The 26,246-nt window shown below is 37.5% G+C and overlaps 1 protein-coding gene across 13 annotated transcripts in view; it reads right to left on the reverse strand.

The window, feature by feature from the left end:
* Positions 1-26,246, reverse strand: part of ATP7 (copper-transporting ATPase 1) — a 361,543-nt gene that overhangs the window by 134,580 nt on the left and 200,717 nt on the right. Inside the window, exon 1 of one of the 13 annotated variants that reach the window (XM_081728125.1) lies at positions 8,549-8,767. The exons of the other annotated variants lie outside the window; for them this stretch is intronic. The gene's annotated coding sequence lies outside the window, so the exon portion shown is untranslated. Of the gene's footprint in view, positions 1-8,548; positions 8,768-26,246 lie in introns of those variants that run through there. 13 annotated transcript variants of the gene reach the window in all.

Below are 26,246 nucleotides of genomic sequence, written 5' to 3' on the forward strand. Positions count from 1 at the left end.
ATATTGTCTACCACCTACGGTAAATTACACTAAAATTATTTTTAAATGAAATATCTACAATATAAGCTAGTAAGTATAGATGGTTCACTATAATTGCGAGCTTTTTTCCTGAAGTGCGTTCAACGTATGTATTACATGTAAAAAAAAACAATGACAATGATTGAAAAAAACAAAACGACCAAACGCTTGAAAAATATTAACTAACCGATTATGAGAGAGTGGGCTAATAGTTACAGTTTTTGCTTCGCAAGCGGGAAATCCTGAATTTGAATTCGGTTGGCTAACCATACTAATTGTGGGTTTATTCACTTTCATCAGGTGAATGCCGAAAAGGCACTTTTAAATATATGTCCTGACCGAATTAATCAGCACTCTATTGCTATTACCTTTGTGCTTCTATTGCAAATTCGCCTCGGGGCTGTATCTGGAAGCTTGGTAAATAAATAATTCAATTAAATTACTTTCATTCGCAATTCTTTCCAGCTATGTAATTGTATACACTGTGTTAAAACTATTTCTATCCTCTAGGACTATGTACGTTCTTAATTTTTGTATTTTGGAGAGACCTGGTATTTAGAGGAAACAAACAAACAAACAAACAAAACCTAATAAATATCCTTTTTTTTTTTTTTTTTTTTTTTACATATAGAAAATTATGCTGGCATACGTTTAAGTACCGGTATATTAAAAATATCGATACATATTTATGAACGAATACCTTCTATCTTTTCATAGTCATAAAATGTCTTCTCAATTGAAAGAAAAATACTAACAGACGTTTATTATAAATAGTTTTGAATATACCTTTTTTTTATATTGAAACAAGCAACTCACCTGCAACCACGATTCAGTACTCCTTTTTCCTACCTTATTAACTGCTGAAACGCAACAAGACTAACAAGTATTTACCATTGATAACGTCAAACAAGCTTTTTCTTTAAAGGTTATCAACAACTGTTAAAAGTAAACTTGTTTCCGCTTTTTCCGGCTTTTAAAAATATTCTATGCGTTTTAACACTTACGAGTAATACAATCACTAGCAAATATGTATTTCATATACTAATTTGACTCCGCAATAAAAATGGAGAATTTAAGTATAGCTGTCTTATACAGAACGTAATTTAATTTTAGTATTTTTTTCTTTTTTTCGATAGCGAAGACAGTACTCTAACTCAGCGTTTCCCAACCTTTTTCAACTTACGGCACACTACGGGTGTTACTTGGATTCTCGCGGCACACTTATAGATATTATTATTTGTAAATATAAAACACAGAAGTATTCTGTCTGTGATTATTGAGCTCCTCACAGAGAAGAAATCCTTTTTCCCCGTGGTAAATCATTATGCTCATTTTTCATTCTAATTTAAAAATAGAAAACAATTGCAATGAAATATTGGACTCAGGTTTTTAAAAATACGCTTTCTTTTTTAAACCGGTATCCAACCTTTTACGAAGAAAGAAGATCACTAAATAACCAACGAACAAACAAATCTCTTTTATTTTAAAACACAAATGTAGGTAACTTATCGAAAGGGTTGAATGATATTTCAAATTTTCAAGTTACGAAATACTCTGCAATAATAAAGAAGCAATAATGGTCATAACAATGATAACAAATACTTTTTTGAACTTTACAAATGTATAGAACAGTAAGACGGTATGAAACTTAAAATTGTAGATTCATAGTACAGGTTCAAAATAATGTGAAATACAAATATACATTTTCCCTACGTTTTGCAACTTGATTGCTATAAAATTAATAATTTTGTTTCGATTCCTCGCGGCACACCAGCGACCCATTCACGGCACACCAGTGTGCCGCGGCACACCGGTTGGGAAACGCTGCTCTAACTGATCAGAAATAATACAATCATTTATGAAACAACGTTCTTATGTTCCTTCTTACCGCAGTTAATAACAGTAGTGATAATTCTGGATTATCTGATCCAAACCCAACGTCATCACTCAGGTAGTACAGCCGGAACCAATTTTCACCCAAACTTGAAAAGCAATGGTCCCTGAAGTTAACAGAAGTGGAACCAAAATGTGGTAATATCTATTTCATTTGTGAGCTTGCTCAAGGTGAAATTTTAACTCCATCACCAATAGATGTACTATAAATTAAACTGAGATAAATGTTTTGTAACTGCTACCTACCTCATCCCAACAAAATTTTTGAAATTCATTATATCCTTTTTTTTTTTCGATCGTGTAATTTACAACAATATAGGTCTATAGAATATGGTTGGATACACTGAAACAAAACGTGGAATTTTGTGATGGGTTTGAGATGATGAGAATTTCAAATTCGAAGTATTTTTTTCTCTGTCTCTCAGTAGCGTAGCCAGGATGTGTGTTTGGGGGGGGGCCCAAGTGCTGTTATAGGTACATATAGAAAAATTACAAACAAAAAAATATATAAACATAAAAATATATAAAAAATTACAAACATCAAAGTACCAAAGTACATTGTCGGACCTCTTTGGGGGGGGGGCCGGCCCCTCCGGGCCCCCCCCTTCCCTACGCCACTGCTGTCTCTTATTGCTCCGAAGTTGCTATTGCGACAGAAGACGAGCGGACAGCAAAAATCAAATAACTGCGAATTCCTTTTAAAATATTGTCTTCTGGAGTCACTAATAAAGGGGGCATTCAATCTTATTTTCTTCGAAGTTCTTTTTTTTACTCGTTCTCAAATTTTCAATATGTTTAAAATAATAATAATACAAAGCAAGTAAGAAGTACTACACTTTTCGAAAGTGTTGGTTTGCTCTTTATCTTCAACGTTTGGAGTTTAATGTTGTTTTAGCATCGAGTGTAAATGAAAGTGAACCTAACATCTTAAGGGTTGGGAACATTATCTATTGTTGGGAACATCTGTCTATTCTACTGTAATGCAATCCCACTCTACTCTCGAAAATGACAAACTATTTATCTTTGCCAGAAAGATATATCCCAGCTAAAATAAATAAATTAATAAGTCACTGCAATACATTTTTAAAATACTTGAATTAATTATATACAGGGTTTGTCCGGAAAGTAATAGGACTGAGTCGATTTAAAAAAAAATATTGAGCCAATCGTTACAATTCTTTAAAAACTTTCAAAATAGGCTCCTTCTGCATCGATGCAGCGCTGCCAGCGCGATTTCCAAGCATTGAAGGCGTCACGGAAGTCATTCTCCGGAATAGCCTTGAAAACCGCGGTGCAAGCTGCTTGGGTCCCCTCTGTCGTCTCAAAATGATTGCCTTTCATCGGGCGTTTCAGGCGAGGAAACAAAAAGAAGTCCGGGGGGCACATCTGGGCTATAGGGCGGCTGCGGAAGCGTTGGAATGCCGGCCTTGGTCAGGTAGCTGTTCACAAAAAAGGCGGTGTGAGCCGGGACGTTGTCGTGGTGCAGCTTCCAGTCGGCTCCGATGTCTGGTCGGACCCGATTGACCCTTCGTTTGAGTCTCTTGAGCACTTCCACGTAAAACATGGCGTTGACGGTTTGTCCAGGAGGAACAAATTCATGGTGGGCGATGCCTTTGATGTCAAAAAAAGACAATGAGCATCGTTTTCACTTTGGATTTGCTCATTCTTCCCTTTTTTGGGCGAGGAGACGCCGGCGTGTGCCACTCGGAAGATTGCCTCTTTGTCTCGGGATCATACTCAAAGATCCATGATTCTTCACCTGTGATTACGTTATTCAAAAATTGGGGGTCACTTTCACACATGTTCAAATTTTCTTGGCACAATTCCACTCGCCGCAATTTCTGGTCGTCAGTGAGCACTTTTGGGACAATCTTCGCGCACACCTTGCGCATGCTCAAATGCTCCGTCACAATTTCATGAACCACAGTTTTTGGTAAATTTAACATCTGGTCAATTAAACGAATACTTAGTCGACGGTATGAGTTCAAAACTTCGCGCACACGAGTCACATTGTCGGTGTTTGTCGAAGTCGAAGGTCTTCCAGCACGGTCTTCATCGGCGACCTCTTCCCGGCCCTCCGAAAAGGCCTTTTGCCACCGAAACACACCACTTCTTGCTAAAGCGTCATCTGGGTAAGCCTGCTAGATCATATCAAACGTCTCTGTCGCAGATTTACCGAGTTTAACACAGAATTTAATCGCGTACCTCTGCTCTAACGAACGCTGCATTTTCGGCTTGCACCACTCACAGAAACACGTCGCGCGAAAAAGCCTGTCCTGACTCTCCGTGTGCTCGGAGACAACCGACCAGCCGCTCGTTCGTTAGCTAGGAACGCCCTCTACCGAATCCAATCGGTGCGCGCACGCTCCGAAGTACAGTCATGGCGGAATAAAATCAGTCCTATTACTTCCCGGACAAACCCTGTATGTATATATATATATATATATATATATATATATATATATATATATATATATATATATATATATATATATATATATATATATATATATATATACGTGAAATGATCGGGAAGAAGTTTACAGAGTACATAGCTTTGCGTTATTCATTGCAACTTAACAAAAATATTTGTGCATTAATAACATACCGTATTTGTTTAGTTGAAGGTATGAGGACTTCGGGTTCTGACAATGTATATCAGAGAAGCACATATTTAAAATGGTGACTTGTCTGGAAAATTGATTAACAACAGAAGTGAGGTCAGTGGTGTGGTTCCTATGGGCCAATAACACTACACCTGCTGACACTAATAGGCAGATTGTTCAGGTGTATGGGCATTGGCGTCTCTGGCATGTAAAATTTGGGGGGGGGGCATCAAAATAAATGATCTAACCGCTAGTGAGTACCTAAATAAATTAAATTTAAATAAAATATTGAATATTTCGTATTTCAAAATATTGGGGGGACGCCCCCCCGTCAGAGACGCCCATGTGTATGGGGAGGGCTCAATTTCAAAGCAACACGTAATGAAGTGATGTCGCGCCTTAAAGAAGGACGAACTAGTACTGTTAACGATAATCCTGGACACAGCGGTAGATCCAGTACCTCAACCATTTACGTGAACTTTGCTCATGTGGATGATTGTATTCGTGTTAACAGAACATTACGCTCAATATCAGCTGAGTTGGGACTGCCATATTGTGTTGTGCAGAACATTGTGCTTAATGTCCTTAGGTATATGAATATGGCGAAATAGGTGGCACGGGTATTATCAGAGAACCAGAAGAGCGACATCGCTGAATATCTTACAGCGTTAAGCTGCGGAGAGGAACACTTTTCTTGGTGACTAGTGACGGAATGATATTGCATCTGCTCATCTCATCAAGAAAATAAGCATCTAAATTATGGAAGCATGGATCTTCTCCACGGAAGAAAAAAATTCGAAGTGGTTGTTTCCTTCAGAAAAATTTTCTATATTCTGGGACGTATCACTTATTGTTTGGATTATTTGGAATAGAGATAAACCATGAATGCTGAAAGGTATTGCAGGACACTTCTGAAGTTACGGGATGCCATCAGACGACAACGTCATGGTCTCGTCTGCCGTGGTGGTTCTTCTGGATGATAATAAGACCACTCAGCACACAAAAAACTGATGAGTATATTCGGTATTTACGCGGGGAACTACTACAGCACCCCCTACAGCCCTGACCTAGTCCCAAGTGACTTACTTTTTTCCTACTCTAAAGCGGAACATGGCTGGCCACCATTATCTGACATGTGATAGTGTGAAAACCGCTACCTCACAGAGAACTTGACGCGGATTTCTGTGCAACCGGCATGGAAAAATTTCACCTACCGTTGTGACAAGTACTTAAACAAAAGGATTACATCGAGGACTAGTGGGGACGAGTGCACTGTATCATCAGGTGTGATGATCTTCCAGTTATGTCTCACGATAAACCATAAAAAGCTTTGTAACCTTTTTCCGGTCATCCCTTGTACATATAAAGAAGAAGAAGCAAAAGTACACATTTGAGAAAATACGACGTATGAATATCCAGAGTAATGTTTTAAGTAAATTATCCAGCGACGAAGTCATTGAGGGGGGGGGGGGGCAGACGGAGGGGAATTTTTGGGGTCAGCAATTTTATTTTAAGGATAGTTTATATTACTTGACCTACATTACAATATGTCTGAGGAGCAGCCAGGGGTCGGGCGTTACCACTGGGATGGGGGCGCTCGCCAACCTTGTCCTTTTTCTGCCGTCGTCGTCGTCACTGGTACCACCTAAGACTATATTTAAATCACGGAAAAATATATATTGATACAGCGTGTGTGTAATGGAGAACTGAAAATACCAAGAAAAAAAAATACAACTAAATGGAAACAGCTCAGTTGTTACTACAATATGTCCCTAAATTTCTTAACCCAAAATTGCACGACTGAACTCACCATTGGAATCCACTGGATAATGAGTTCAAGAAAAGTGAGTTTCACTTTCAGGAACATGGAAATTTTCGCATTAGCATACAGCGAGGACCTATCTTTATTAAAAGCTGCTGAGGTGGCTGTATCACATTGATTTGTAATTTTTGCTTTCTTTTCTTATGGAACAACAACGTAATAAGTAGACAGAATCTATATATGAGGGGAGGTTGATAAGTTCTCAGCCCACCCAGGTTCAAACAAAGCTAGATATAAAAGTTACATACATTTATGAGGCTTATAATTTATAAAGCTAATGTGCAAAATTTGGTTTGACTAAACCATTTTTTTTTTCAGGTCCAAAGTGAGGATGTCAGCCCACGTCTCAGAAATTAGTAAATTTGAACACAGTGCATTCATCAAGTACCTCTTCGTAAAGAGACTCTCGCCGAAGGAGATTCATTACGACCTTGTTACGACATTGGGGGACAAGGCACCATCGTATGCTACTGTGAAGAAATGGGCAGCGAACTTCAAACATGGGCAGTTTGGTCTGAACAATGATTCAAGGTGTGGCGTGACCTCTCCCGAGATGATTGACGCCATTCACCGGATGATTCTCGACAATCGCCGGATCCCGCTCAAACAGATAGAGGACACATTGGGACGGCTGTTTTCATTTAGTTGTAATTTTTTTCTTGGTATTAGTCTCGCGGCAAAATGGATTCCGAAATTTTGAACGCAGGTCAGAAGCGTGAACGGATGGAGGCGAGTAAGGCAGTTCTGTCCCAATTTCAAGTGGATAAGGCCAATTTTTTGCAACGACTGGTAACAGTGGACGAAACCTGATTATATTTCTACGATCCCATGACGAAACAGCAATCGGCGGAATGGCGCTACAGCGGTTCTCCACGTCCGAAGAAGGCTAGGACACAGCGCTCTTCTGCTAAGGTCCTTGCTACGGTCTTCTGGGATTGTGAAGGAATTCTATTGCTGGATTATCTGAAATCAGGTGAAACCAGCAATGCAACTTCTTATACATCTCTTCTGGACAAACTGAAAGCAGCACTAAAGGAGACGTGGAAAGCTGTCAAAAGGGGTAATCTTCCTCCAGGACAATGCGCCCTCACACAAGGCACGTCTTACATTATAAAAATTGGAGGACCTACGGTTTCAAATACAGGAACATCCACCTTATTCCTCATTTGGCTCAATCAGACTTTTATCTCTTTCCTAAATTGGAAATGTTTTTAAAGGGAATGCATTTCGATGATGTCATTTCTCAAACAGAGGCCTGGTTTGCAGAGCATTCATCCGACTTCTATTTGCCTGGCCTGCAAGCAATGCAGCAGCGATATGAAAAGTGCATTGCACTACAGGGGTACATATGTTGAATAAAAACGTCGGTTCCTATCTAGTTGTTTTCTTGGTGAGACTGAGAACTTATCAACCCACCCTCGTATTATTCAAGTAGGATTCAAAGTAGGGATTACCAATCCGAAATTTTTACTTTCCGGAATACGGAAAGTAAAATCGGAAAAATTCTGGAATTCGGAAAATCCGGAATTTTAAAAATTCCGATTTCGGAAAAATTCGGAATAAATACATCACTAAATACGAAAATTGATTTTTTTTCTTGCGGCTCGCATTATTCTATACTGATGACTGGCCCACTTGAGATACTGAATTTAACATGCCTGCTGTAGAACATTAATGTTAGAAATATTAATATGGAATATTTTTTAACGTTTGACATTATTTTTTCATATAGAACAATTAAGTTAGCAGCCACCCGGATGGTTTTATGTTTGATTCTTTTCAACAGTTCAAAACATTCAATGAAAAACTCCTGTATATTTCTGAATGTAAGACGATCCCCGCCCCCTCATCTTTTCAACAAAGGATTTTAAAAAGTTTATCTATAGCACACATTGAACATATTTTTAAAACTTACTATAAAACTAAGCTAAAACTCAAATCAGATGCAGACCTCCCTTCGTCTTTCTCACTGGAAGGGTCCAAATGAATCTGCGAACGTTCAATATTAAAGTGGTAGATGAGGAAGTGAATAAAGTTAAGAACTTGTGATTCTGTTCATAAATAAATAAATCAATAAATCGCGAAAGTAAGACAAAATCCCATTTTTTGGTATGAAATTGCGGCGAAAAACCTCGTCTTGAATTCAGAAATATACACATGGTACTTAAAGTATGATGCTGCCACACAAATTTGATTCGGTTCAACTTACCTTTTTTTATTTTCTTGAAAAACTTGTAAACAAGCAAAAATTTCACCTCTGACAACTGCAAAATGTCTGATGTCACTTGGAAAGAATGAAATTAGTTTACAATCTTGCAGTCTGCACAAACGTATCAAATGTATAATATATTCTGAAAAATTCGTGCTTCGAAAGTACAGTGGAAGGAAAGGGACATCACAGAAAAACTTGTGATCGGAATTCTTGCAAATTCCTTATGATATAACCCGGGATCAAATCGGTATTGTGTTCAAGAGGACTACACTTTAAATAAGTAATCGCAGCTCCTTCTAAGAGTTTAATACACTACCATGCTTCACTAAACGCTCCATCTTACTCCACACTCTGCAATTGTTCATATAGATAGTCAGAGCTTTTTGCAAGAAAAGTGTATTCTCGAGCCGAACTGTGAATATGTAAGTTTTTCTGACACTATATTTCATTCAGTACTGGCTAATTAACCTCTAAACATTCCATAATATTAACACAAGATTAAAAAGTATTCCCATTTTCTACACCCAATCAATGTGTAACGCCTGTGAACTATGATGTTAGTGTCACCTTGCCCATCACTTTCTATTTACAATGACATTGTTAAAACGAACCTATGTATTGTAAAGGATGAGACCTCGGAAATAAAAATTTAAGAGTTAACATTTTCTTTGAGTGACTACGTTAACAGCCATTTAAACACAAGTGTGCTCAAACTTTCCAGTCTATTTATCCTTTCCACAACAATTCGAAATAGGAACCCGAATAGCAATATAGTATGCGTTTCATCACCTTCAGCGTATTCACTGGCATTGGCATTGACAGAATTTCAACAAAAAACAGGGTTGTATTCAACACTTCCGGAATATTCCGGATATCCACCACGTTTTGAAACATGCAATTGTAAATGGAACAACCAATAGCACGCTATTTGTTGTCAAGGGATTGTAGAATCAAAGGACAAGGAAAGCAAAAAATGTTTCCTGCTATTAGTGACTGGGACAATAGAAATTAGATCTTAATCCATGATGTCAAATATTGTCGGCGTTAAGAGGTAATGAATTTTTACTGACTAGTACCTTAGTTTTAAAAAGTCCTCAATCGAAATTTAGTAATTAAGATTTACAATTCGAGGTTTGCCTTATGATTAAGTTAATAAGAAAGATATTAAACTGAAATTAATCCAATCTTCGCAAAATCCACTTTAAGAAAATGATTGGTGGGAAGATAATACGAAAAACGAAAGTTAAAAATCAAACGCACAGGATAGTCCGTTATTAAGATACGGGAACGAAGTCTTGGCACTGCTCTACAAAACTCAAAGCTCGATTACTAGATCATAAGCATAAATGAGATAATGAAATAACCTAAACGCAAAATATCTAACATTTAGTTCCCGAATTTTTCATATGTAGTTTGTCTAAATGCAAAAAAAGAAACATTTACCTCTTAATAATCGAAAAAATCTTATGAAAACGGTTACAAACGCCACTAATAATAATCAATATTATCTTTACAATAAAGTATTAATTTACAAAGTTTGAACTTATATTCCGCTCTAAAAATCCTGGAATGGATTGCTTGTTGGAGCTTAATTTCTTCCTTTAGCACTGAAATTATGTGTAACCTGCGCCTACAATTTAACATGAGTTCAAACCACAAGTGCTTCCGCCAGGAATAGAATCCAAGTTCTTCACACCAAAGGAGATACTGCTAACCACATAGCTAGGAGACAGCTCTTCCAGAGAAAGACTGTCTTATTCTGAGATGGAAGAGACAAGAATTTGTCATACGTAGAAACTTAAGTCAAAATTCCTGAAGCTTAAACTTAAATATTAGAAGTTTAAAAAATGGACTTTGCTTCGAAAAGAAAATAAAAAATACAGGAATAATTCGTCCACACACTAAATTTAACTTCCATTTTTTAATGTTTTAATATGTAAAGGCTTGGTTAGAATTAGTTTTAGTTGTTTACTTACAAGAAAAATGAGATTCATCAGTTTTCCATACACAAATTAGAAACTTGATTTGTGCCTGGTACAGGATGTCTGAGTACAAACAAGTGAACAGTTTCGTGATCGTTAAACGGGTGCCAGGTCCACCAATGTTATAATCATGAAGTCATTTATTCCTAAGCATGCTTAAATGAAATGTATGACAAGGAAACACATCAAAATTATTTACTCCCATAATGGCTGACTTCGATTCACAGTAAACAAAACAAACAAACAAAAACTATACAGAAGTGACAAAACGACATGTTTATAAAGAGTTGTAATTCAGTTTATTGTTATGTTTTTGTTTATATCCATAACCCAAATTCATGCATAATTAATCAAAATTGAAAAGTCATTTATGCGTGAAACTAATTAAACAAAGTAATAACAGAACAAGTGAATATCAGTAGGTGCTGCTAGGAATTCACGTGGAGTCATTTTGGGCAGTGGATGAAAGTTTATACGTACAGTATATACTGTATTTCGAGCTATCTACGAGAACGAGGCATTCCATGCTTGACCTTTGTGGCGCACGCACAAACAAATACGACATGGGAGATTTCTTTCGTCACTTCCATTCCCTTTCATTCTATTATTCCATCTGTTATTTCATAATTCACTCATTTGTATTATCAGTTTCCGTTAGCCTATAGTGAGGTTTTTCAACCTGGGAGTCGCGGAAGAAATACATGAAACGAGGTAATAAAGATAAATGTAATTATAATCTAGTAGCGGAAAATATATTTTTAAAGATTATTTTGAATGTCTAAATTTAGATAGATATTTCCACCTCTCTGACAACTGTTTTTTCCTAAGGTTTACACAGAGATACAACTACACGCGATAAGCAGAAATTATCATACAAACTGAAACTTACTTATAGGGGTCTCTGGAAAGATGTGATGAATGACGATATACGTTGAGAAAACCTACCTTAGAGTACTGCTGAACATTTTATTGAATTTAACTGTTAAAGGTAAAGTAATGGGATCACCAAATGATTTCTAAACTTCTTCGAGTAAGTAGCTGTTGTGTTCATAGGCTTACCTGAGTTCCTCAGTTCACTACCGCGAAGCATACACTCAAGATACAATACAGCAGTTTCAGTATGATCTCTTGCTCTATAATATTCAGATACTCGAGGGTCATTATCCTCATACTTGCAACAATTAAGACTTGAATATAAGTTAATGAAGGACGAAATACATTTTGAACACATTAGGTTTCAAAATTATTGTAATTCACTACCTAAGTTGTGATACTTTTTTAAAAAAATAATCTTTAACCAGGTTAATTGGTTTGGAGATTAGTGTCCCTTTCCAGCAACGAGGGTACCTATGTAAGAAGTAAATCTGTAGTTGAACGTAAAATCCGAAACACCGTTTCACACCGAGAATCGAACCCATCTCCCACCATATAGACACAGAGAAACTAGGTGATTCTACACTAGGGTTGCCAACTCTGAAAAAAAACCGGCACCCTTTATGATATAGTCTAAGTGTGAAGTATCTCTCTTCGGACCAGGGGAGGCAGGAGGGGCAATTGCTCGCCCCCTCTGAAGAGTTTGACGAATATGTATACTTTAATCTACTAATATACTATACTTTGTCTACTAATATATTACTACGAAACGTGAAAGTCTTATGTCGGTGGTGCACTTGCCCCTCTTCAAGCGAAGTCTGAAATGACGCCCGTGGTTCAGACCCATCCATGGGAAGGAAATGTACTATCTGAACAAAAGTGCATTAGCACCTGTACTCTGCATAATCCTTTGTACATTCACTAATAATCTTAATAGATACATTGTGCCATAAACGAGAAACTGAAATCGGCATTGATCATTTTATTGTATTTATCAGTAACTGCCACTTCTTTAAAATCATCGAAACAGATGAACAAAAGTATATTAATCTTTACGTATGACAATTTTGGATATGGAAAACGAAATTTATTCTTTAAACTTACACTTTAACTACAGGAAATTGTTTTAAGAAGTCATTTTTCGCTCCCAATAAATGTATAAAATTCGTTACAAGTCATTTTCAAATTTTCCCTAATACAGTCCCTATCATCTCTTTAAAACTGTCTAAACAGATGAACAAAATATGTTAATCTTTGATAGATGGTGAAAGACGACAGTTATGGATTTGCAGAATGAAAGTTACCGGTACTTTTTTTAAATCTATACTTCGGACTAAAAAACATATTTGAAAAACTGGTCATAAAGGGGTTTGTAAGAAGTTTGACCGATCACCGGCTTTAATCAAAATAACAGCAATATATCCGGCCAGGCCGGTGAAAAACCGGCCAGTTGGCAATCCTGTTCTACACTTCTCCAAATTATGATTGTGCGTCTGAATTTTTCTAAGTCGTTTAAAATTGTGAGTTTGACAACAACGCACTCGAAGTAATATGAGGAGTAGCCTACGAGAGAGAGAGAGAGAGAGAGAGAGAGAAAAGAAAAGAAAAAAAGTAGGGAAGCCTTTCCAACACACCACGTTGTTTGCTGTTTGACAGGTCCTATTAATTCCTTAATGAAATGTTAGTTTCAGAGCAACATAGTGCCTTGGCAAATGCAGAAAACTTTGTTTATTTAAAGAAAACGCACACGCTTTTAAACAAACAAACAAACAAACAAACAAAAAAAGGAGGATTTTAGTGGCTTCCTTCGCTACCAATATAACTAGAAGGTAGTTCTACAGCTTGTTTTGATAGCTGTGTATATTTAGTTCTTTCCTTCTGTTGGAATTCAAATTTTTGAACCTCATTCGAATCACACTGGTGTCTTTATTTTTTAAAATCTTCCGCTGTTCTCAGTTTCTGATCTTATAATTCATTTCCTTCTTTCTTTCTTCAAGAGAAGTTATGCTTTAGAAAGTCGTTACCTGATTGCCGTTTGTATTAGGGATGGCCAAAAATTTTCGGATCCGGATATCCCGGATCCAGTGAGATCCGGATCCGGATCTTGCCGGATCCGGACCTAGATCCGGATCTCGGATCCGAATCTCAGATCCGGATCTCGGATCCGGATCCGAAATTCGGATCTCGGATCTGGGTCCGGATCTCGGATTTGGATCCGAAACTCGGATCTCGGATCCGGGTCCGGATCTCGGATCTCGGATCTGGATCCGAAATTCGAATCTCAGATCTTGATTCGTATCCAAACCTGCATCTGAAATTGTGATGATAAAATTGAATATCTAAAATTCGTCAAAACTTTTTTCAGATTCACTAATATAGTAGATTGCTGTGCTTTTAAATGTTTCCATAACACGTTTGTGCTACCTTTGTTCTTTATTTTATTTTGACCTTGCAATATTTACATCGAAGTCTCTTTAGTAAAATATTTCCAAGTTTGCCCTCTTCCCATTTCAGAGTATAGTTGACCGAAAACTGATCTAAATGGTAACAAATTCTTCTGTTTAGCTCCTCTTCGAAACTTAATGTTAACTTCACATTGAAAATATTTATTTTATTCTTAGAAAATAAACTTTCTTATTTTCTCATATACAAATGAAATATATTTTAGATAGACCCTTCTAATCGCAGAAATACTGGACAAAACAAACTCTTTATTAATAGTTTCTGACTCACTAGAGTCCAACCATCAACAAATGTAACAATAGGGATGCGTTCGAGTCGAGTCGAGTCGAGATTTAAGCCTGTCTCGACTCGTCTCGAGAAAATTTTGTCTCGACTCGTGTCTCGACTCGACAGACTCTGTCTCGACTCGACTCGAATTCGAGTCGAGACGTCTCGAAATTCGAGTCGAGACAAAATATACGAGTTAAAATATACGCACACATCAGCCAGAATATTATGACTACCTACCTTATTGTCAGTGTGTCCAACTTTAGCACGGATAACAATGGCGACGCGTCTTGGCATGGACGCAATGACCCTTGAAAGGTCACTGGAGAGAGTTGATTGGTACACATAGGCAAGGGCGGCGATTTTTCTGTAAATATGGGGGGCATTCAGATGCAGAAGGCATGAGGATTTTAAGACAAATTGTATTCAAATTATGCCAAATATTGTATATTCATAAATACAATGCGGGGGCTCACATGAGCTTTGGGAGTGTCCGGGCCCCCTCGGCCCCCCAGGATCGGCGCTCTTGCACACAGGTCATCTAATTCCCGTAAATTCCAGGGAAAGGGGCGATGCGCTCTGAAGTCATGTTCAATCACATCCCATTTGTGTTCGATTAGGTTCAGATCAGGCGAGTTGGGCGGCCAGCACATCACTTGGAACTTGCCCCTGTGTTCCTCGAACCACTCCATCACAATCCTGGCCTTGTGATATGGTGCATTATCTTTTCGAAAAATGCCACTACCGTTGGGAAACATGGTCGTCGTCTGCAAGCAGTGTGTGATACGCCTTGGCCGTCATGGTGCCTTGCTCGACCTTCACTAGACACATGGATGCTCACGTAAATGTTTTCCGGAGCATAATTAAGCCACCGCCAGCTTGTCTCCGTCCCGCAGTACAGGTGTCAAAGAACTGTTCTCTTGAAACACGACGGATTCGCACCCTCCCATCGTCATGATGAAGAATATATCGGGATTCATCAGACAATGCAACGCTCTGCCACTGTGCCAAGGTTTAATGACGGTGGTCATGTGTTCATTTCAGTCGTAGTTGCCGATGTCGTGGTGTTAACATTCGCACATAGATGGGACATGGGCTTCGGAGGCCCATCGTTAGGGGTGTTCGGTGCACTGTGTGTTCAAACGCACTTGTACTTTGCCCAGTAATAAAGTATGATGTTAGTTCTGCCACAGTTCGCTGCCTGTCTTGTTTTACCAGTCTGCCCAGCCTATGACGTCCGACATCTGTAATGAGGTGGGGGCGCCCAACCTCTCGACGTTTGGACGTCGTTTTCCCTTGGTTTCGCGACTTGTTGAAGACACTCACCACAGCACTCCTCGAACATCCGAAAAGTCCTGCAGTTTCCGAAATTCTCCTGCCGAGTCTGCGGGCCATTACAACCTGCCCTCGGTCAAACTCAGATCGCGCGCCTTCCCCATTCTACACACGGCTAGCACTCTCACTGATACTGCATGCACCGTACGCGTGATTGACTAGCAGGCATTCGTCGGCAGGTGACACAGATATCGCCTGGACGGAAATTATATCGATAGTAGGTTGGTAGTCATAATGTTCTGACTGATCAGTACATACTAAATAAATTTAAAATGTAGGAAATTTTCAACATTCTGATCAACTTGCAGGAAATTTCACAATGAAAAGAAGCAACTGACTTGGACAAGACAACGGTTAGTTGATGGGGCAATCTTTTTTTCTGGTCTTTGAGGTGTGAGCTTTGACCATGCCTTGTGAAATTTTGATGTTTGGTGCTCATCAGTCGCGCTTCCATTTTTTTTCTAATTGTTCCAGTTCATGATAATTAACAATACATTGCGCAGTTCGAATACATGTTCACGTTTTCATTCAATCCAACTCAAGTCGCTTCAGATACTATAGAGTAGTATTTGTTTACGAAGAATTAATTGCGTATTAGAAATACATCCAAACAAAACATTCTGCGTGCTCATCTGCTCAGTATTCAAGGTTTTAATTACAACCTGAATTGTTAAAATGCGAACGTAAGTTGCATTAGATATCTAAGCAGTTCCTAGTCTATGGATAATTCAAGCAATGCTAATTAAAGTCTTTCTAGCAAGCACTTCTACTGTTCATAAACCTTACGCATTGGAGTAGGAAAAAAAAAGAAAAGAAAAGAAAGAAAGAAGTAAAATTGGTAATTTTGCAACCGTGACTCACTCGGGCTCATGCTCTCTATCCTCAATGGAGCTCGCGTTTGCTAATCTCAATGAGGATCACACTAGTCAAGTTTCTCACTAATTCGAGCTTGAGCTTGATATTTACTGTGAAATTCTCTTTAGCTCGATTTCGTAATGCCACACGTCCTTTCTTGTTTTTACATTTGTCTCACCATTTTCGATTTATACGAGTGGCCGTGGACTTTTCAATTAAGTTTTAGTTTTCATTTTGACCCGCCGCCATTTTGCACAGGGTTGTCGTAGAGAGTAGAGACTTGCTCCATTTTCCTTCATTTTACAACAGATTTCAAACGATGTGCTACTTAACCCCCCTTGCCATTTGAAACTTTTTAGTTGGATCCCGTCTGGGACCCTGCGGGGAACCCTGGGGCAAACTTTTTACCCCAAAAAAGTGTGGCCTTGAAAATGATGTTCACCGAGTTTTCCATTTACCCAATCGTTTCCGAACAAATGACTCGGTTCAAACTATTCTAGCAGGTAATTTCCTAGCTATGGCTTTTTAAATATTTAGAAATTGGCCATGTTTTTGGCCAATATCAGGGGAACGGTAAGCCATAGAAATATGATATTGGTTGTAATCAATCCCTAATAGAATGTTAAACATTTTGTTCTGATATTAATTGGTGGCCACTGGCCAACTGGCCATTAGCCAAACCACTGGCCAGTTGGACAGTGACTACCGGTTACTATTTGGTACCAAAATGTTCACCATCCTTTTAGATATTGATCAACACCAATATGATCTCTCTATGACTTACGGTTCCCGAGATATGGCTGCTTAAATTTCTGTAAATCGGTCATTTTTTGGCCACTATCTTGCGAACGGTTAGATTGACGCGAAAAATTTAATCATTTTGTCTGATAGTTTTTGATGCTCTATCTAATGCAGTGTACAAAATAGAGAATTCAGTAACGAACTTTTTAAGTTCGTTGAATATGTTGTAACTCACGATATCCCGCCCGGTGACACGTATAACTTCGGGATTCGTCTAGTTATAACATATCCAATGCGAACACAATTGTCTCGTTCGGATCTCAGTGGAGCCACTCCCTTGTCAGTAAGCAACTGTCTTCTTCAAATAACAAGTTTTTATATCTCGAATTATTTTCTTGGAAGATATTTCTGGTAAATACGATAATTTATTGTAATACACTGTAATTCTAGTCTAAGATACACGATATCGAAAATATGGCATTATAGACTAACATAATAATATGCAAATATTACACTGGAAAATAAAATCTTTGGAAAATCGCAAAGAGGAACCTGACATTCATGTTCACAGTCATTCCTCATTATTTGATTTTAATTATTACTTCATTATCAACGAACTTAAAAAGTTCGATACTGAATTCTCTATGTCTGTGTGTCTGTCTGTCTGTCTGTCCGTCTGTCTGTTATTTGCGATTTTTCAATTTTGAACCGTGTATTTGATAGAGCTTCAAAAACTATCAGAAAAAGTGATTAAATTTTTCGCGTCACTCTTACCGTTCCCAAGATATTGGCCAAAAAATAGCCGACTTCCAGAGATTGAAGGAGCCATATCTCGGGAACCATAAGTCACAGAGTGATCACATTGATGTTGTTCATTACCTAAGAGGATGGTGAACATTTTGGTACCAAATAGTAACCGATTAACACTGGCCAATTGGCCAGTTGTATAGTGGTCACCAATTAATATCGGTACTAAAATGCATACCATCCTCTTAAGTATTGACTAACACCAATATCATCTCTCTATGACTTACCGTTCCCGTGATATTGGCCAAAAATGGCCAATTTCTACCTATTTAAGGAGCCATAGCTCAGGGACCATAAGTTGTAGAGAGATGACATTGATGTTGATCAATACCTAAGAAGATGGTGAACTTTTTGGTACCAAATAGTAACCGGTGGCCACTGGTTTGGCCAATGGCCAGTGGCCACGAATTAATATCGGTACCAAATTGTTTACCTTTCTCTTAGGTATTGATTAACACCAATATCATCTCTCTATGACTTACCGTTCCCGTGATGTTGGCCAAAAATGGCCAATTTCTAGATATTATCGAGCCATACCTTGGGAGCCGTAAGTTGTAGAGAGATCATATTGGTGATGATCAATACCTAAGAGGGTGGTGAACATTTTAATACCAAATAATAGCCAGTGTCCACTGATTAACTGTCTACTGGCCAACTGGCCACCGTTCCCCAAATACTGGCCAAAAAGTTCAAATTTCTAGATATTTAAGCAGCCATATCTCGAGAACTGTAAGTCATAGAGAAATAATATTTTACTAATTTTTGCGAGGTAGGAACAATGACAGTTTTCCTTCCCGCTCCATATCTCCATTCTTTTTAAGTTCGTTCTGGCAATGCTCATGGAGCATTCTCAACTGGTTTAATTCTGTGAAACTGTTAGAATTAATTATAAGCTATGTAGAAACGCTTTCAAAATGCATTAAAATTATAAATGACAAGTAAAAGGTGCCTTGCTGAGCGTACGTTGTAGAGGCCCCATCAAGTATGCTCCCCCGCACCCCAGGGTATGCGCGCCCTTTATCGCTGTCACTGGCTAATATGAATATGAAACAGATGTCAGGCAAGGACAACTAGCGGTGTTTCCCATACGATCAGACGATGACTTATTTATGGCACGTGCCATAGTAGAAGGCGGCATAGTTGAAGAAACTACACCCTCTCAGTAACCTAAATTGCACGAAAATTTCCAAAGCAGGTTCATTGACCTGACTACCGCATGTTGCCCACTTTGTCCAAGAGCGGGATGGTTTGTTTCTAACTTTTCTACCGAAAAGCATTTGTCTGGAATGGTGTTTCGGAGACAATAAAATAAAGAAAATATACTAGGCAGAGAGAGAGCAGGGAGGAGGGAGTGTACCAATTATTCTTTCCTCTAAACCAGCGTTTCCCAACCTTTTTCAACTTGCAGCACACTACGGGTGTTACATGAATTCTCGCGGCACACTTATAGATATTATTATTTGTAAATATAAAACACACTGGTATTTTTTTCTTTGATTACTTATCTCCTTCGCACAGAGAAGAAAGCTCGATCACTGGGTTTTCCTCGTGGTAAATCACTATGCTTATTTTTCATTCTAATTTAAAAGGAGAAAACAACTGCAATGAAATGTTGGACTCAGGTTATTAAAAATACGCTTACTCTTTCGAAAACTGTATCCAACCTTTTACTAAGAATGAAGATCATTAAATAACGAACGAACAAATAAATCTATTTTACTTTTAAAACACAAATGTAAATAATTTAACGAAAGGATTGAATAATATTTTAAATTTTCAAGTTACGAAATAGTCTGTAACGATAAAGAAGCAATAATGGTCATAACAATAACAAATACTTTTTTCAAGATTAGAAATGTACAGAAAAGTAACACGGCATGAAACTTAAAATTGTATATTCATAGTAGAGGTTGATAGTAATGTGCAATACAAATATACATTTTCCCCTACGTTTTGCAATTTGATTGCTATAGAATTAATAATTTTGTTTTGATATCCTCGCGGTACACCAGTGGCCCATTCACGACACACCAGTGTCGCGGTATTTTTACTGCTAGCTTCTCATTTTAGATAGGTATATTTACAACAAAAGGGGGTAGCGTGCACCTTTGTACCCCCATAAATCCGGCCCTGTCCAGAAGTTATGTAGCCCTATGGCGTTCATGGAAATAAAAACACAATAGTTATAACTATGCTAAATTACTATAGACTGCCAATTGCTCATTCAGAGAATTTATGATGTTCACTTTATTGCAATGTTCTTATACAGACTAGATATAGGCTACGGATAATAGTTTTATACAAACTAGATAATCAATTATTATTATTATTATTATTATTATTATTATTATATTTGAAGTACAATCAAATATCATGACATTAATTACTAGTTTTAATTAACTGAATTGAGCTGAAAATTAAATCTTGATCTCGGAAGATTAACTATTAAATTTATGCGTTCTGTACCTTTCTAAAGTAATAAATGCTGGAATTGGTTTCAAGGCTGTTCCTGAGTGAATAATTTCTTCATAATAATATTAAAAGTTTTAGAAAAATTTTCGAGACATTCGAGTCGAGTCGAGATTTTTATGAGCTGTCTCGACTCGACTCGTGTCTCGACTCGAAAATTCGAGTCGAGAAATACGTTTGTCTCGACTCGTCTCGAATTTTACAAAGTGTGTCTCGACTCGAATCTCGACTCGAATTCGAGTCGAGTCGAGTCGAGATTCGAGACATGTCTCGACTCGAGCGCATCCCTATGTAACAATGAATATCTTTCACTTCGAAGGTACAGCAAAAAAATATAGACTGGTTGGCGTGGAACAACAGTAGATTTGTAAACATACACACGAGAATTTCAGAAGAGCGATATGGTTGTGTAGTATTATTAGTATTAATAAAAGTGTTCGTTGTATGACTTTATTACCTAACTTTATGGCTTGCCCTTCTGAGGTCAGGAGTTTGTTGAAGGAGTAAATATAAAAGAGATTTCTGTTATTTTTTATTCACTCTCCAGGTTTCTTTAATCATACATTGCAGGACGTAACCAAAACATATCCATGCATCGTATCATTGAAGCGTTTTGTGTTTTGTATATTAAAGTGTTCAAAAATATTTAACATATTCGCATGTGATCTCAGGTTTAATTCTCGGTGGAACATACATGAGAAAATTGAAAGCTGAAACAATATGAAAATAGTATTTAAAAGTCAGGAAATTGATATTAAAACTTTAGCTATCTATTGGGCCTGTAAGGCTGTATTTAAATTAACCCACACGTTTCGTGAAGATATATTACGTCGTTATTGTTTATTTACTATAAGCTACCAGATACATCCTCAGAGGCCACTTTACACTGTAGTAATCAACAGATGAAAACATTGGAAAAGGAATGGAAGGAAGGTCTCCAGAGCCTTAGATCAAGGTACTAACCTAGCATTTGCCAGTATAACTGAGGAACAACCCTGCAAAATTCTCAGTCAGGATGGCTGGTCTCCGAATTCGAACCGGTATTATCCAATTGCGAAGCAAGAATCCTAACAAGTAGCCTGAGCTCGCTCCGTATTATTATTATTATTATTATTATTATTATTATTATTATTATTATTATTATTATTTAATTAACGTGATGTTCTAAAATTAGTGCAAATTAAACCCCACTTTCTTTATTGCTGATGTTATAGTTAATAAGCCTACATGAGACATCAGTCCCCCATCAAGAAAGAATACTAGAACTGGAATTCAGGAAACGGGGGTGAAGAGATTAACGAGGATGAGGAAACTACGATGCAAAAACTGATAAATTATGACTTCATCACAGATATATTCACTTACGTCAATTAATATTTCTCTGATACAGGGCACTCTTACTTTCTATAGTGGCAGGAAAATGGCCCGCTCTTGTAAACGAACACACTAAGCATGTGCATATAGGCGCAATGTCCGTGCAAAAGAAACATAGGTAAAACCAGAAAAAAAAATAGGGAAAGCAAGGGGAAAGTGATAAAACGTCATTCAACTTTAAAAAAAAAAGCTAAAAATAACTAAACTTAGAGCTACGAAAGACGCGAGGCAAATTTTATCGAAAAGATTGTTTTTCCTTGTGATTAGTTGTGCTAACTATGAACATGAATTAAAAGGAAAACAAGTAGCTAGCTCTGAATTTCGCAAACTGGTTGAAAAGAAAATATTGGATAAAATTTAATAATAAAGAAGGCATTTATGATAATTAAAACAAACTAAATTCTTGGCACGACAGTCCTTTGGTTCCTACCAGCGGACTTACGTTCAAAGTGGGAATGTGTAGTCAACGCATCGACACCCAAAGTCCCTAATGCCGGCTTTCTAGACTGGAGTCCGCTACCTCTTACTTAAGATAACTCCCCAATTGTCCTCACGATGCTGGGTCAACATCGAAATTGTTGAGTGCCTCTCCGAAAATTGAACCCATGACCACGGGCACCGAAGGCACGCGCTAACCACTGTTTTTTATATATAAAAAGGTAACAGCTTTTTATCAGATTATTTAACCTGTTAAACGCTTTGCACGGATTACACTGTAACCATTACGACACCACACAGACATAGAAGTAAACGAGGACAGTTAAAAACACCTATGCCCGAAGTGGGATTTGAATTCAAGACATTCACAGTAAACGATCCACAGCCTAATGCCGCAGACCACTCGACATGGCTGTCGGGTTTTATCGCCTAATCTGTGGTACATTTAAAGTAACTGATTATTTTAAAAGTTGCTCCTAAACACTGACAATCTAAGTCTTATGTATCAAATATTTCCTGCGATAATACCATACACTCTCCTACTTCTATAGACGAAAAGCCATAGTTACCCACATTATCTAATACAGAAATAAGTTCTGATTCTCTAGTAGCTGCTGATGGTGATAGTCAAGGTTCACCGAAGCATGATCCCAAACCCAAACTGAGATATTGATGTCACTGGAACGCCTGAAAAGTCATTGTGGGTAAGTGAATTGCTCACTTGTCAGGATGAAGGGCGATGGTGATGTGAAATGCGGGGCTGTCAGAGGTACTACTATGATAATTGGATTTATAATATTCTATGTTTCCGTAAACCCTCTTCAAGAAGATAACTGTTAATCTTAGCTTTGAAAATATTACATAAAGAGTTTTATTGCTATCATTAGGTTGCATATAAATCTCTTTATTCCGGAATTATCGGATTTACTTTCACGTTTAACTTTCACATTTTTTCTGATTTACGAATATTTAAATCACGATTATCCCCTTAAGGTAAATTAGTGATATTTTAACTCATTTCGAACCAACTATATATATATAGTTAGTCTTGTTAAATGGGAATAATTGAGACCAGAAGCAGTCTACAGGCTAAGTTCAAATGAATCTTGGCCGACCTCCTGATAAACCACGTCTTTCAGCAAGGTGAATTGTGGCAATCCGATACCCACATGAGGAAATCTTCCGGTTCAAGTGAAAGCTTCCATAAGAATCAGCACCCTAATCAGTGGAATGTGTCTTGGTAATTTTTCCCCAATGTGAAAGTACCTAACTTTATTGTTAAAATGAAAAGGCCTTTATTTCGAATAAGTCGCCATTAGAGTTTTCATATTTGAACACAACACTCATGAAAAGTCATGTTAAAGCGCGACTTACCCATGAAAAAGAATATTTATCTGTTTTTAGTTTCTCGTGTTCCCCAAACTACATGCGGAATTAGTGCATGTGCCTTCCGCTCGCATTACCTGGGTACAAACAGCTACGATCTTGGTACTAGCATATGTTTCGGTTTCCAGATCTCAAATATTTATATTTCAGCCTGATTCTATGTCTGAATCCAAAATTTCAAATCTAGATAAGGGGCACCAAAATTCATAGTTTATTCTCGGTGCTCATATTGTGATTTACTAAATAATTATTAAATCTAATTGTAAAATATGCATTTGATATTTTCAGCAGACTGAGCAAGATAAATATACGTAAAAACTAGTCAATACTTGTCTTAACTGTTTATATTTTCTTAACTGTCAATGAAATAGGTGTATTGAGGAATTTTAAATATTCGAGTTTTGTACTCCGGTTTCAAATATATATAGCCCCCCCCTTGACGCTCAGGTTTACACTGGATAAAATGGGCTTCAATTCTGCTTTACACTGGATAAAACGGCAAATTATGGTTTAGCCCCTCCCTTGATCATATCCTGGATCCGCCACTGTATATGCATGTATTTCATCTCGGTCCTGCAACCGAGTGGACCTAGATTCCACATTCGAACTCTCATCCGGATCATTTTTTTTAAAGTAAGCCAAGCATTTGATCTTTAGAGTAGAATGAAGGAAACAAATAGACTTGCCAATATTCGTCTTAATTTTCTATTCTCTTCTTCACTGTGAGGACTTCATTAAATTACTTTCGGCGAATTTTAGATATTCAAGTTTATCATAATTTGGGTGGGATGTGGGTTTGGATAAGAATCAAAATCTGAGATCCGGATTTCAGATCCAGATCCGAATTTCGAACCCAGATCCGAGATCCGAATCCAGATTCGAGATTCGAGATCCGGATCAGATCCGAGATTCGAGATCCGGATCCAGATCCGAGATCCGGACCCAGATCCGAGATCCGGATCCAGATCCGAAATCCGGATCCAGATCGGAAATCCGAGATCCGGATCCAGATCCGAAATCTGAGATCCGGATCCAGATCCGAGATCCGGACCCAATCAGATCCGGATCTTCGGATCCGGCCAGATCCGGATCCGGCCATCCCTAGTTTGTATCCGACCATTTTTCAAACACCAAGAGAATGAATAAGTTGATATATATATATATATATATATATATATATATATATATATATATATATATATATATATTTAAAAGGGTACACAGACGCCAATAAATTGTTACTAAAATGGGTTAACGGGTTTATTCTTCCCAGTGTGCGTATTGATAAGACCATGCCAGGGATTTCCTTCTGACAAAAATGTATGCCTCTTTGAGGAAGAAAATTTTCATCCCAGGCACGGACAACGTCCCAGGATAGAAACAGGGAACACGTTTTATTCTGTAGACGAAAGTACTACAACAAAACTTGTTAAGGAGATTGGTTTACCGAAACTCCATTATATATTTACCCTGTCCGTGTGTCCGTCCGTCCGTAAGACGAAAACATCTCAAGTACAAGAATTACTTGATGTGTCATCACCAAATTTGTTCAATATGTAGAGGGTCAAACGTTAGGAATCAAGTTCGATTGCGGAGGCAATATTGATACCGCCAGTAATAGAAATAAGCAATTGCCCGTTTTTACGTTGATCGTTATATAGCAAAAACGGTAACATATGTAGGTTATATGAGGAAGAGGTTTTCTGCAATCAATTACGTATCCCAAGAATACATTTCATCTATATCCATCGCTCTCTAGTAAAACCGGAAGCAGTAAAGTCCACTAAAACTTTCGGTTTCTGTATGATCTACACAGACCAAGAATGACAAAGAAAGAGAGAAAAAAAAACTTTTTTAAAAATCGATTTGGCGTTCTCTAAGAATAGGAAAAATCTTTTGTAGTAACCCTCTATTCAAGTTTCAAATATAAATCACCTTCAGGTTCAACGTTGATTGCTACAGAAAAAAATCGTGATAGCAAAAACGAGGTTTCCAGTGGCACAAAACCGACCACTTCCGGTTTCAACGGAATTGCTATGGAGTATAAACATAATAGATAGCAGGAAGTTGTCTTCTGCAATAGACTGGAATAGTGATGTCATTTCCTTCCTGTTGCCATGGGGATCGTCATGTTTTTTTCTATACAAATGCGTGAATCTAATGGAGCTAAAGAGTTATTTCTAAAACTCCACATCCCTAAGTAATAAGGTAGAAATCGAATAGTTAATATAAGCACAATTATCATACTATCATTCATTCATTCATATTCATTCATATCGTCTTTATTGCAGAAACTTCAGAGGACATCTAAAGCATTACAATCGTCAGATCTTAAAGTTACAGATTAAAATGCATATACAATATTTACAAAAGGAAAAAATTTGGATACATAATATTTACAAATATGGATACAGAAAAGAAAGAAAGAAAAAAATATATAAAGATATAACTGTAATACATATCAATTGTAATTCTAATACAAAGAATAACGATCACTACAGAATACAATAGATAACTACTCGTACTATACATGTCTATTTATTTCTCGCATAGTTCTTCAATTTTTCACTTTAATTGCTTTGTAATTTCGTAAAACTCTTCTATATCATATATTGGATTATCTATAGTAATAAGAGTGATTTGAGTTTACTTTTAAAAGTACCCACTTCGGTATCTCTCAGTGCTTTTGGGAGAGAGTTGAATAA

Source organism: Thermobia domestica, chromosome 10, assembly GCF_964235325.1.
Source record: "Thermobia domestica chromosome 10, izTheDome1.hap1.1, whole genome shotgun sequence".
Classification (NCBI taxonomy): Eukaryota; Metazoa; Arthropoda; class Insecta; order Zygentoma; family Lepismatidae; genus Thermobia; species Thermobia domestica.